This window comes from Sceloporus occidentalis, unplaced genomic scaffold (genome assembly GCF_023333645.1).
Source record: "Sceloporus occidentalis isolate IW3139 unplaced genomic scaffold, rSceOcc1.0.p SCAF_2, whole genome shotgun sequence".
Classification (NCBI taxonomy): domain Eukaryota; kingdom Metazoa; phylum Chordata; class Lepidosauria; order Squamata; family Phrynosomatidae; genus Sceloporus; species Sceloporus occidentalis.
In genome coordinates, this window is record NW_028316982.1 from 145,863,976 (window position 1) to 145,878,523 (window position 14,548).

A 14,548-nucleotide genomic window follows, 5' to 3' on the forward strand; every position below is an offset into this window, starting at 1 on the left:
GGCTGGCACTTAGGAGAGCCCAGCCAACTGACCAGCAGTGGCAGGATGGAAGGGCATGGTGGGCAGGGGCTGCTGGGAGATATAGTTCTCTCTTCTTTCCTTCCTTCCTTCCACCCCTTCCTCCTCTTTCCTCTCCCTCTTTCCTCTCCCTCTTTCCTCTCCCTCTTTCCTCTACCTCCTACCTCTCCCTCTTTCCTCTCCCCCTTTCCTCTCCCTCTTTCCTCTCCCTCTTTCCTCTCCCTGTTTCCTTCCCTTCATCTCCTTCCTCCTCTTTCCTCTTTTTTCTCCTCTTTTCTCTCCTTCCTCCTCCTTCATCTTCTTCCCCCTCTTGCTTTTCTTCCTCCTCTTTCCTCTTCTCCTTCATCATCTTCTTCCTTTCTTTCTTTCTTAAAAATATATTCGTTATTAAATTTTTAAAAAGAAATAATATATAAACTTTAAACACACACATACAATTCATTTTCTTTCATAACAAACCACAGAGAAATCTAATTATATGTCTAAACCATATCAACTCTTCCTTCTTTTTACTTGAGATCTCCTGCCTTCTAGTATTAAATGAGGTCTCCAGACATTATTAACAATGAAACATATTACTTACAGTCTAAAAGTAAACCTACTCCATTTTCAAGAAGTATCTACAATCGCATACATGATTGTAAAGTCCATCTATTTGGAGTTGCTTTAAAGTACAGTAACTATTTCACAAATATTTTTATCACTCCTTTCCAAAAGTAAAGTCTTTTCCTCATTCCGTTTTTTAAATTTTTATCAAAGGCTCCCATTGCTTTTCAGACGTATTCATTGAATTCTTCTTTAATAAATGTCTTAATTCATCAGTTTCTATAACATCATACAATTTTATCAACCAGTCCTTTACATTAGGTATTGTTTTCATTTTCCATTTCTGAGTGTAAACCATTCTGCCAGCTGAAATCATATAAAATAGTAGTTTCCCATATTTTTGTTCTAATTTCTCATCTGAGATAATATTAAGTAAATACATTTTGGGGTCTTTTTCTATCTTTTCTTCTAATATAATTTGTATTGACTTATGTATTTCATTCCAGTATTTTTTAGTTTCAGCACATTCCCAGAACATATGAAATAGCGTACCGTGTTTTTTTCTCACATTTCCAACAAATTTTCTTTGTGTTTTTCAACATTTTTGCCTTTTTAAAGGGGCTATACCAACGTAAATATATCTTACAATAATTTTCTTTGTAATTAACACTTAAAGTATACTTTAATCTCTTCACTCCTGTTTTCTCCCACTAATCAAAATCTATATTTGGTCCCAAGTGTTACGCCCATTTCACCATCTGAGTTTTGACTCGTTCATTCTCTAATTCAATTTTTAATAACATTTTATAAAAAATGTTGATTCTATGATTATCTTCTGATTGAACTTTTTTTCCTATTCCATATCCGCTTCGCCAATTGCTAAAGTCTTAACATCCATTATAAACCTTTCCCTAATCTGTCTATAGGTAAACCAGGTACAGCTAAGACCTTCTGATATCCATTGCTTTGTGACTTTATTTGTATGCCTTTTGTCTTTTTGATCAATCAGATCTTCATACCTTACCCATTTTTCTACGCTTCCTTTTTGGATGCCCTTTTCGGAAGGACTGGGCTACATTTAGGTTTAATATTCAACCAATACTCTTAATTGCTTCTTAGAATTTAATTTAGTCTAAAATAGATATCCATACAATCCAAAAACAAGTTCTACTCCCTTCCTTCCTTCCTTCCTTCCTTCCTTCCTTCCTTCCTTTCCTCCTTTTCTACTCCCTCCCTCTCTCCTTTCTTTTCTCCTTCTTTACTCCCTTCCTTCCCCTTTCCTTCCTTCCTTCCTTCCTTGCTTTCCTTCCTTCTTTCTTTCTTCGTTTCCTCTCACCCTTTCTTCCTCTCTTCTTTCTTCCCCGTTCCCTTCCCTTTCTTTTTACCTCCTTCCCTCTTTCTTTCTTTTCTTTTTTCTCCTTCCTTTCTTCCTGCTCCCTCCCTCTTTCCCTCCCTCTTCCTTTTGTCCCTCCTTCCTTCCTTCCTTCCCCCTTCCCCTCCTTCCTTCACTCCTTCCCCCATACCTCCTTCCTTCCCTACTTCCCCTTCCCCTCCTTCCTTCCCTTCTTCCCTTTCCCCTCTCCCTCCCTCCCTTCCCATGAAAGAGGAGGGCTCCCAATAATCCAGAACTAGACTCTGGGAGCCAGAGGCAGAGGATAATGTTGGGTCTCTGCTGGTGCCTGAGACTGGCACAGCCCTTCTGCTGCTGCCATCCTCCTCTCTGTCCAGGAGGCAGCGCCAGTCTCAGGGGGAAATCTCCTTTTTCCCTTCCTTCCTTCCTTCTGCCTGCCATCTGCAGCAGAGAATGGGAGGATGATGATGAACCAACTATGAGCCCAGCAGCAGGCCAAAGAGGGAAAACCAGCAGCAGAGAATCCAAAAAGGCTGGCTAAAGACAGTTCTAGTATGGTTATTTTATAATAAAAAATGGTTATGTTAAATAGTGATTTGTGTGTTCATGCACTTTGCTGTGTTTTTTCTTCAGACCGTCTGACCTCCCAATTTCTCAGCTGCTTTTAATAATGTGCCAGTTTCTCTTTCCCTTTTCCCCTTCATCCTCAGCTTCCTTCCATTGCAAACTCCCCAATTATCCCAATTAATCCTTTCCCTTCCCACTGTCTTGAATTATCTGTATTCCTGCATGGCCAAAGAGGGTTGGCCTATATGCCTCTTAGTAGTAACTTCCAGCTCTAGGATCCTATGTATTCCTGCACGGCCGAAGAGAGTCGGCCTATATGGCCCTTAGTAGTAACTTTCAGCTCTAGGATCCTATGTATTCCTGCATGGCCGAAGAGGGTTGGCCTATATCACCCTTAGTAGTAACTTTCAGCTCTAGGATCCTATGTATTCCTGCACGGCCTAAGAGGGTTAGCCTATATGCCCCTTAGTAGTAACTTCCAGGTCTAGGATCCTATGTATACCTGCACAGCTGAAGAGGGTCACCCTATATGGCCCTTAGTAGTAACTTCTAGTTCTCGGACCCTATGTATTCCTACACAGCCAAAGAGGGATGGCCTATATAACCCTTAGTAGTAACTTGCAGCTCTCGGATCCTATGTATTCCTATACGACCAAAGAGGGTTGGACTATATGACCCTTAGTAGTGACTTCCAGCTCTCAGATCCTATGGATTCCTGCACGGCCAAAAAGGGCCAGCCAATAGGACCCTTAGGGGATGTATGTTGTGCAGGCCTGATATAGACATCCGATTTGCCACAACTGCACTGATGGGTCTAATGGACTATTACTGCTGATATACCAAATTTTTTATTTTTATAAGCACAGTCATTCATCGCCAAAAACACAAATGGATGGATATTAACATCAGTGAAGGCTTTTAAAGGACATGTTTATTTACTAGTTTTTGTCTTTGTTTACCACCCTTTCTGTTACAGAAACAGACTGGTCTGTTAAAATGGAGTTCCAGTTGTTGTTATTATTATTATTAGGGGGGCCTTCCCTTATGTGGGGGATCTGTTCCGGACCCCTGAGTAAGAGAAAAAGTGTGTGTGCTGAAGCCCCATTGAAAATAATGGGCCGTGAGCTCACGGTGTGGTGCGGTGCACATGCCATGAGCACGCACGCCATCGCTTTCCCCCACGCGGCGCTGTATAGGCCTATCCCTGGTTTTCCACTCCACCAAATACATCCAAAGAAAAGCCTGGGAAAGCTCATGCTGCCAACTGCTTTCTTTCAGTCAGTCTCAAACGGTGCCACAAGATCTCCATCCATATGACTCACAGGGGTAGTAAATTCATACAATCCACCAAACAGTGATGCAGAGTTTTATCCCAGGTCTGTTCAGGTCCGTTTTCATCAGTTATTCACACTAATGATGATGTGGAGCTTTAGAAAAAAAACCTCAGAGGGAAACCCAATATTGATTATCTGGATAAAGTGGGGTTTTTGGTGGCCCCAGTCCAACTTAATCTAGTGTGTTCAGGATGCGAGTGAACAATGGAGATTCAACTCAGATTCCTCCTGGATTATTTTCACAGTGACTAGAAGCAGCTTTATTTTGGCCTGTCTGTATGGAGCGAATGATAACTTTATTTGGCCAACCCAAATGCACATTGTACATGTAGCTGGCTTTCAAAGCTCCCCTGAATTCTTCTTCATTACACAAAGTTGTTGAAAATCATCCAGGAGAAAAATTGTTATAAAATGAAAATGTTAGTCACAGAAATTCTAAGTACCATTTTAAAAATGCCATTTTGGGAGTCTCTGCATGAGAGAAAGGAGAATGGAAAACTCTGTCCCTGTTTAGATCCCCATTCAGCTGTGAAAGTAGCTAGGTGGCCGTGGGCTTCACTGTTTGGCAACTTAACAGCCCTTGGCTGGTTGAAGGTGGAGGGCAAAGCACCGCTTTCAACTCCTTGGTGAAAAGATGGCATTAAAAGGTGAAAAACAAACAAAATTCTGTGGCTAGCAGACTATTTTTAAAATGCCACAGAGTCCTGTAGTCTTTGGCAGGAAGGATTAACCAATTGCCCATCGAGAAGGATGTTGATCATTTTGGTGAACACTTATGTCCAGTAATAGATTCCTGAGACTGAAAGTATAAAAGGGCGATCACAAAACTGGCTTCCTGTGCATCCAAAAGAGAGAAGGGAATTAGATGGCAAGACAGAAGGCAGCAGAAAAAGAGGAAAACCACATTCCAGATGGATAGGTGAAGCCATGACAGCAACACTAGAGCAGGGCAGTAGATGATCATGGGATTTGGCAGTCTCTCGTTCATAGGGTTGTCATAAAACAAAGTTGACTTGATGGCAGTTAAGAACAAACAATATGTCGATAGACTGCAACTCCCATCATGTCTCACAATTGCCTATGCTGCGTACGGCTGCTCTGACTTGTAGTCCAAATGCATCTAGAGGGCAACATATTCCCACTCCTCCTCTAAAATTTGTGTGATAGGGAGAAAGCCACCTTTTTTTCCTTCTTTTTTCTCTTGTAAAAGGTACAGACATTCTGCGAAGAAAGAAAAGCAGGAACGCTGTGAAGAGTTCTTAAAGGCGGATCAAATTTGCTTCAAAATGTCCTCACTTTTTAAGGTTGACATCTCTTACTAATGCCCAGCTCCATCACACAAGAGGTTTGAGGAGACTGCTCTAAAGTAATAATTGGGTCTGATGCAGGGAACTGGAAAGATGGGGTATTTCCCCCCAGTGTGCCAGGGACCAGTCCCCTATTTGTGCCCAGTGACTACAACTCTTTGCTTCTTTCATGGAAACTCACAGCAGACCAGAAGCTAAGATCTCACAGATTGGCTCTAAACGCTCCAGGAACCCATGATGATACAGTCTCAGTGCTGTCTCCCAACAGCATCCTTGAGCCGACTCAGAACTCATTTTCAGACAAATAATGAAGAGAATATTTGTACAGAAAGAATTTTCTTCACCATTGAGGTCTAAATTGCATATGATAATGGAGATCCTTGACAGTGATCTCCTCACCCAAACATTATAAGTAGCGGGGGGGGGGGGGGGGGGATGTAAATACACTCATCACTCCACATTTGCTGAGGTTAGAGGCGCAGGACCCCCGTGAATGCAGAAAAACTGCAAATAACAAAAACACTTGTTTTTACCTGAGAGAACACCTATCTAGGAATCTCTAGGTCCTCCAGTGCAACTCTGTGGTCAACATCTACTAGACCTTGACCCCAGAATTAAGCTGGAGGAGCTACAAATGTCTAGTGGAGTGTTCTCTCTAGGAATCTCTAGATCCTTCAGTGCGACTTTTGGTTAATGTTGGCCACAGCGTTGCATTGGAGGACCTAGATATTTCTAGAGAGAACATATTAATAAAATCCATGAATAATCAAATACCCAAAAGTCAAAGTCGCAAATGTGGAAGGACGAGTGTGCAAATGGGTCTGATTGATATCACATTTGACTGAGTGGAGGGAGGAAAGGACTAAACACATTTATGGGCCTTCAAATAATTTCTTAGGGCGACCGTAATGTGAAGGAGGGTTTCTGGGCAAGAGTTGTTCAAAGGGGGTTTGCCATTGCCTTCCTCTGAGGCTGAGAGTGTGTGACTTGCCTAAGGTCACTCATTGGATTTCCAGGGCTGAGTGGGGATTTGGACCCTAGTCTCCCAGGATCCTAGGCCAACACCCAAACCACTACATCACACGAGCTAAACACAGGCTCCCATCAAGTTCAGGTTTCCTCTACGCTTGTTGTATAGGGTATGTTTTTTAAGTTGGAATAGTGTGACTCTACAGAAACCACCTATCCCATTCTTAACACAGACATCCAGATGAATTTATGTTGTTCATGATTTCAGAAATTAGCAATTCTTTTTTAAAAATTTGCTTTTCAAATTGGTTCTCTTATCACTCAGTTTTTACATGTGAAATAAATCACAGGTAACTATTATGAGGGTGCGTTCCTACATTTCTTCCTGTTACATATAAAAGCTATAGATGGGATTTGGGTTATAGTATCTACTTAGTTAATGTGAGATAACAATTATGATAAGGAGTTTAGAGTGGGGGAATAGAAAAATAGTATGGGGAAGCTTAGCTATTGCTGAGTTACACTAGAGAACTAGAACAAGACTACTTTTCAGTTCTGAAAGGGACTGAAGCACTCCAGTTCTAAAATATAGAAACAGAGCTTGTCGTAATGATGGGAGATTGACACTGGATGATCAGGTGGCCAGTTTTTTGATACTATTTCATATGATATCCAAATCACATTTGGAAATTGCTAAATTCTTTTCTACAGAGATATCCCTGTACCAGGGAGTCCAAAAGTCCAGTTTTTCCCAAAGGGAGGATAGCACTGGTGCAGGCGGCATCATGACGCAACTTTTCAATTTCTGGCAGAACTTGCTGATCCAGAGGCTCTACACAGAAAATGCTTCATATTATTATTTCCCCTGCACTTTAAGTACTCTTACTCACCCTTTGTCATTTTTCTTCTTCTTCTTCTTCTTCTTCTTCTTCTTCTTCTTCTTCTTCCTATTATTATTACTGTGGGTCCTTGTTATCTGCTGGGGTTTGGTTCCAGGATCCCCCCTGGATAGCAAAATCCATAGATGCTCAAGTCCAATTAAATACAATGGGGTTGGTAGCACACCCGTCCCCTCCAATACAGGCCCCTCGGAGGACTCTGCCTGTTGAACCCAGGGGACACTGCAGGGAGCTGCTCAGCTGTGCAACTCCTGTGTAGGAACAACTGTGGAGCCTGATCGCTTTAACATCTGCGAGGAGGGAGGGGTGTGCTGGTGAGAACGGCACACTCAAAAGCCGGCATGCTGGACCTCTCCCCTCCATTACAGGCCCCCCGGAGGACACTGCCTGCTGAACCCAAGGGACGCTGCAGAACAATAATCCATATGTTGCCCTACAACTGCGTTCGCCGGCTCCCTCCCCGTTTCTGACCCCAGGACTCAGCATATGTGCATTTGTTTTTGCTTTGTGCCCCAGGACTTGGTTTGTGTTATCGGCCCTGAGGAGCACTGAAGTGGGGCTAAGTGGGTTGGTGTATGTGATTGGATAAGTTTGTGATAGCTTGAGGAATGCCCTTAATACAGGTTCTCCTCCAGTTATTAATTACGTCACACACTGGTTATGGGATTGGTGGAGAGGTGGGGTGTATTTTGATCATGTTGATGGAGCTCAAATTGAAGTAGTGTGGGGCAAGAGGAGATATAGCGGTAGGAGGGTGGAATCACAATATAAGGGAAGACAGGATCGATATTTAATACCTATCCTGCCCTCCATCCACCCTGCTAACCCAATAGAACCGAGGGTCAGTCCAATCGTACCACAGACGCTGTCTCTGCTCCTGTGCAATGCCAGGTCAATCAAGAATAAGATCCACATTATTCACAACCTTCTGGAGGATAGGAACTGTGACCTGGTTTGCAATACTGAGACCTGGCTGGCGGCAAAGAGTACTGCAGTGAGGGCACAGGCTCTCCCAGCCGGGTATGTTGTTAAGGAGCACACCAGGTTATGTGGGCGGGGGTGAGGGTGGAGGTGTTGTCTTCCTCCATAGAAACACTCTTACCCTAACCAGGAACCCCGTCCGGAAGATGGACTTCATCGAGTGTATTTACCTGATCCTGAAGGCTAGGGACAGTCTTCCATCCACCCCGTGTGCTAACAGACTCCCTGGCCGAGCTGACACAGCTGGTCTCGGAACTGGTGTTCGAGTCCCCCAGACTTCTTGCTCTGGGGGACGTCAACATCCCTTTCGAGGCTGGCTCTCAAGATCTGACAGGTGCAGCTCGGGAGTTCATGGCTTCCATGATGGCTATGAGCCTGTCCCAATTAGTCTTGGGTCCAACGCATTGCGCGGGTAATACGCTCGATGTCGTCTTTAGCACAGACGGGGACAATCCGTGGGCAGAGGTTGGTGGTACCTCTGCTCTATCATGGAGGGATCATTTCCTGGTTGAGATTCGACTTAAGGCATCTACCTTAATCCCCCCCGGGGGTGGAGGACCTATTAGAATGGTCCACCCTCGAAGGCTGATGGAACTCAAAAGGTTTCAAAAAGCCTTAGAGGGGCTTATGGTTGGATCTGACAGCGACTCTGTTGATGCCCTGACTGACATCTGGGATAATGACCTTTCCAGGGCTATATACAGCATCGCTCCTAAGTGTCCTTTCTGGCCCGCTTCTAATAAGAAACCCTGGTACACGGAAGATCTCAGGGAAATGAAGCAGGCTGTGCAACGACTAGAAAGCAGCTGGCGGAGACACCACTGTTTGTCCGATAAGACACTCCATCGGGCTCTTTTGAAGTCTTACGGAGTGGCAATAGGTGCAACAAAACATTCTTTCTATGCTGCACGTATTGCGTCTGCGGAGTCGCATCCAGCAAAGCTGTTCAGGGTGGTTAGGGAGCTAACTCAGCTCACCCCCGCCCTGAACCCTATCTTAGAACCAACTAAGGCCTGCTGTGACAACTTTAACAACTTCTTCGCAGATAAAATCTCTTGGATAAGGGCTGATCTCGACGCTGGCACTTTATCAGAGACAATAGTAGAGGTGTCCAGAACTTCCCCTGATAAGAAACAACTATAGGCCGGTTTCACTATTGTCATTTTTAGGTAAAGTGATCAAGAGAGCGGTTGCCTTCCAACTCCAAGCTGTCTTAGATGAAACCGATTATCTGGACCCATTTCAAACTGGCTTCAGAGCGGGTTATGGAATTAGGACTGCCACGGTCGCTTTAGTCGATGATCTCCGTCTGGGTATCGACAGGGGAAGCGTGACCTTGTTGGTGCTCTTGGACATCTCAGCGGCTTTCGATACAATTGACCATGGTATCCTTCTGGAACGCCTGAGGGAGTTGGGCATCGAGGGCACTGTGCTCCAGTGGTTCCGATCCTACCTCTCGGGCAGATGCCAGATGGTGCAGTTGGGGGACACTTGCTCTTCTAAGAGGGAACTCACATTTGGTGTCCGTCAGGGTGCTATTTTGTCCCCCACTTTGTTTAACATTTACGTGAAACCGCTGGGAGAGATAATCCGGAGACATGGGATGCAGTGTTATCAGTATGCTCATGACACCCAAATATGCTTCTCTGTGCCCCCGACTGATTCAGTGACTAAGGATGGGGTCTCTCCTCTGAACACCTTCCTGGAGTCGGTAAAGGGCCAGATGAGGGAAAACAAACTCAGTTTGAATCCAGAGAAAACGGAAGTACTGGTGATAGGTTCCCCAGGCCCGGGGAAGGAAGTTTATCTACCTGTCCTGAATGGGGTCACACTTCCCCTGAAGGACGAAGTACGCAGTCTAGGAGTACTTCTGGACTCGTCTCTGCAGTTGACATCTCAAATAGATGCAACGGTGAGAAGTGCTTACTATCAACTTCAGTTGATACGCCAGCTGCGACCCTACCTGGGCCAAAGGGACCTTGAAACTGTGGTACATGCTCTGGTAACCTCTCGCTTAGATTTCTGTAATGCGCTCTACGTGGAGCAATGCTTGTACCAAGCCTGGAAGCTTCAGCTAGTACAAAACATGGCAGCCAGATTGGTCACTGGTGTTTCTAGGTTTGACCATATAACACCTATTCTGAAAGATCTGCACTGGCTGCCTATTTGTTTCCGAGCACAATACAAGGTGTTGGTTATTACCCATAAAGCCCTACATGGCTTGGGCCCGAGTTAATTGAGGGACCGTATCTCCCCATATAATCCGCCCCGCACACTCAGAACAACCAGGAAGAACTTGCTAGAAATTCCATCATCTAATTATGCTACTACATCCCAGAGGGCCTTCTCAGTAGCGGCCCCACAAATCTGGAACAATCTTCCCGAGGAACTCCGCCTGATCACCTGTCTAAAAACATTCAAAAAGAGGCTAAAAACTTTCCACTTCTCTCAAGCCTTCCCCTCTGAAAAATGAAACTAGTGTACTTTGATCCCATCAACTTTCTGCCTCACCGTTTCGAATGATTGTTTTAGATTTGTATATTGTATATTGTGGGTCCCTGTTATCTGCTGGGGTTTGGTTCCAGGATCCCTCGTGGATAGCAAAATCCATGGATGCTCAAGTCCAATTAAATACAATGGCATTGGTATTATTATTATTATTATTATTATTATTATTATTATTATTATTACTGTGGGTCCTTGTTATCTGCTGGGGTTTGGTTCCAGGATCCCCCGTGGATAGCAAAATTCATGGATGCTCAAGTCCAATTAAATACAATAGGGTTGGTAATTATTATTATTATTATTATTATTATTATTATTATTATTATTATTGTGGCTCATTGTTATTTGCTGGGGTTTGGTTCCAGGATCCCCTATTGATAGCAAAATCTGTGGCTCCTCAAGTCCCATTAAAAACAATGGCATACTGAAATGGTGTCCCTTATATAAAATGGCAAAATGAAGACTTGCTATTTGGAACTTATATTTTTTGGACTAATTTCAATCCATGGATACTTGAATCCGTGGATAAAAAAAAAATCCGTTTGATATTGAGGGCTGACCGTTTTCGTGTGTTTAGCTTGCATTTTGTCCTACATTTTTCTTGAAGGTCCTACATTTCATGGTGCCTGTCCTCCTTTCTGTTTAGAATATCTGGTCACTTGGGTACCATGGCCTTCCTAACAGATTTCTTCTCATATATTAAGCACTGGTGATCAGATGTTAGGATTTTGATCTCATAAAACATCCAACGCCGCTGTGATCCTCAGGGGAGGAACTACTATGGATCCCACCACGTTCACACTTAATCAGAATGAGGGACAGGGCCTTCTCTATGGCTGCTCCCAGGTTCTAAGAATATGGCTGCGATTTGGCATGGGACTTGGGTCTTTGTAAGGGTACTTACATGTGTGGAGAATATAATTAAGTACTTTTGCAATATTCGTCTTCACCTCAGGGGCTACTGTGACATACATCATCGAGACAACTGCTGTGCAATAGTTGACGGTGGAGTGACTCATGCACCATGGACCCAATGTGCAACAGGCACTGATGGGCATTGAGGCAATCCTGATAGTCATCCAGATGCTGGCTAGGAGGTGCCAGAATGCAAAATAGATGCCTAATGTGGATTCTCAGTCTTGCTGCTATTTAATTATTGCCTTTTTGTAATCCTAAAATCATAGAGTTGGAAGAAACCCCCAAGGACCATCCAATCTAACCCCGTTCTGCCATGCAGGAAAACACTATCCAAGCCCTCCCTGAGACGGATGGCCATCCAGCCTCTGTCTCAAGACCTCCAAAGAAGGAGACTACACCACTCTCCAAGGCAGCAGCATATTCCACTGTCAAACAGCTCTTACTGTCAGCAACTGCCTCCTAATGTTGAGCTAGAATCTCTTTTCCTGTAACTTGCATCCATTGTTCTGTATCCTGTTCTCTGGAGCAGCAGAAAACAAGCTTGCTCCCTCCTCAATATGACATCCCTTCAAATATTTAAACAGGGCTATCATATCACCTCTTAATCATCTCTTCTCCAGGCTAAACATCCCCAGCTCCCTAAGTCTTTCCTAATAGGGCTTCATGGTTTCAAGACCCTTCACCATTTTAGTCGCTGTCCTTTGAACACCGTTCCAGCTTCTCGACATGCTTTTTGAATTGTGGGGCCCAGAACCGGACACAGGATTATTCCAGGTGAAGCCTGACCAAGGCAGAATAGACTGGAATACAGTCGGCCCTCCTTATCCATGGAATTTTTATCCACAGATTTAAAGAGCAAACCTTGATTTTCCATTTTATATAAGAGACACAATTTTGCTAGGCCATTTTATTCAGTGGGGCTTGAGCACCCATGGACTTTGTTATCCGCAGGGGTTCCTGGAACCAAACCCCAGCGGATAATAAGAGCCCACTGTACTATCATTTGCCTCAATCTAGATACTACACTTCTGTTGATGCAACCAAGAATTGCATTGGCTTTCTTAGCTGAAGCATCACACTGACGGTCTACAAAGACTCCTAGATCCCTTTCACATGAAATTCCTAAGCAACCAGTCAGCTGCCAAGAATTAAACGCTGAGATTTTACTATTGAAATCAAAGGGGTCTTCCCGTTTCTGAACTTTGACTGCCAGTAAGTCTTTGGGGGTGAGGGTTTGACTCAACCACACGATTGGACTTGAAGGATCGCCAACTACCTCTTGGCAATGCTTCTTTGCAAAGGTTATCACAAATGGTCAAGAATTCTGGAAGTCCAAATCATCTGTCCCAAGTGGGGAAATCTCTCCCAATATAAAGGAGATATTTGTGCAAAGCAGAAGGAGAAAGAGGATTCAGGCTGCTAATGTGGTGTTGGACTAGGAAGTAGGGAGGCAAGGGTTCAAATCCTGCCTCGGCCATGAAAACCCAGTGGGTGTCCCTGGCCAAGGCACACTCTATCAGTCTCAGAGAATAGCCATGGCAAAGACACCCCCCCTCCCCCCGAAGAAAGATGCCAAGGAAGCCGCCTGATAAATTGGAAACAACTTCAAAACACTTGGTCTAAAATTGGATGGAACCACAATAGAAGCGCAAAGAGGCCCCTGGCCATGTGCCGAATGCGAGGGAGGGGTGACCAACCTCTGCCTGACATCTGAAGTGCCTTCATCCATTTCAGCTTCCAGATCAGAACAGCCGTTTAAGAGCCCCAGAGGCTCTGGCCGGCCGGAATCCCTCTTTGGGAACTGAGCTGACAATGGGAAATGCCCTCACAGCAGCGATTCCATTTCAAGCCCGGGCTGCTGCCACACTGCAGAATCAATGCAGCCTGACACCGCTTTTCCTGCCACGGCTTCATCCTATGGAAACCCTGGGATGCCCAGTTTGCTGTGGCACCAAAGCCATCTCAAAAACACTACACATCTCAGGCTTTCTGTAGCGCTAAGCCACGGTGCTTGAAGCAGCGTCAAACTGCATTCATTTCCACAGTGTAGATACAACCCAAGTTTCCAGTGCAGGTTTAACTTTGGGTGCGTCTGAACTGTAGAAATAATGCAGCTTGACATTGCGGTGGCTCCATCTGATAGAAATCCTGGGATGTGCAGTAGTTTGCTGTGGCACCAGAACTCTCTGAGAGAGAAGGCTAAAATATCATAAAAAACTGCAAATCCCAGGATTCCATAGGATGGAGGCTCAGCTGGTATGAAACTGATCTAATAATGGGATGTCGTGTGATGTAGACACAGCATTAATGAGTGCTCTAGTTTACAGTCTGGAGGAAGGATGCTTTTGCTAATTCCGCAAATCCCAATAAAAGGCAAGGGGCTCCCATCTTGTGACTTGATGGACACAAAGAAAGAGAGTTTCCCATGTTCTATGCCTTGGATCAGCCCCTCCTAACCAACAGCCTGACAGAAGAGAAAAGCAGGTTAGAAATACTGTAAACACATAAAAATAAAAATAACTTGGTTTGTTTTGGAGAATCCATGGAGAAGGAAAGGGAACTGATTTTATCAATACAATAAAACAAACGTTACGGTCTTATGCTATAAGACCAAATATCCACATCGTGGTCATAGTGGCCTCATGCAATTAGACTTAGAATTAGGAAAATTTCTCCTGCCAAATTCACTCTTTCAGTCTCAAAGGTGCTGCGAGAAACTGATTTTACAGAGTAACAAGGGCATATATCTTTGAGTCAACCATGACAGCTCAGCAGAACCCTGAGGTCTTATGAAGTCACAATGGGAGATCAGCTACATGGCTCAAAAGGTTCCAGAATGCATCCACTTGGTCAGATGGGCTTTGAGAAGCCAACATGGCTGGATCCAGTCGGCTTCTTCTCCTAGTTCTGCCGTTGTTGGTCTTCTGCCTGAGAGGACAAGAAGACCCCACTGTAGAAGAAGAATCTTTCCTTCTACGGATCTGCCATGGGGCCCTTGAGTCTTTTTGTGGATGTGGATTTTGGTGTTCGTGGATGTGGCTGGCTAAGCCACTCCTGCAGCCTTGAGGAAGACCAGCAGCGAAGTCAGAAGCAAGCCTTCCCTCTTCCCTCAACTTCACCAGGAGCACAGAAGGCAGCAGAGGCCAGGCAGAA